Below are 325 nucleotides of genomic sequence, written 5' to 3'. Positions count from 1 at the left end.
AGGGAGATTTACGTCACGCTTTCGCTTTCAGTAAAAATGACGATTTGCTCCGAAATATGTGAATTTCGTCGAAGGATATATGGCTAATCATTGTATAGAGGAGGGAAAATTAAATAAAAACGAGAAGATGAAATGAAATTGACAAGAAGAAGGAAAAAAAGGCGCACACCTACATTGTATATAGTACGTATTTTACAGGAAATTAACTGCGTAAACAGGAAAAAGTAAACCAAATTACGCCTGTACTCTTCTTGCAAAATGTCAACAAAACATCATTATAGACACAGGTCCCGTGTGACCTTTGATACTTAACTGCTTGCCTGCT

Source organism: Penaeus monodon, chromosome 31 (assembly GCF_015228065.2).
Source record: "Penaeus monodon isolate SGIC_2016 chromosome 31, NSTDA_Pmon_1, whole genome shotgun sequence".
Taxonomy (NCBI): domain Eukaryota; kingdom Metazoa; phylum Arthropoda; class Malacostraca; order Decapoda; family Penaeidae; genus Penaeus; species Penaeus monodon.
This window is presented reverse-complemented; position numbering follows the sequence as displayed.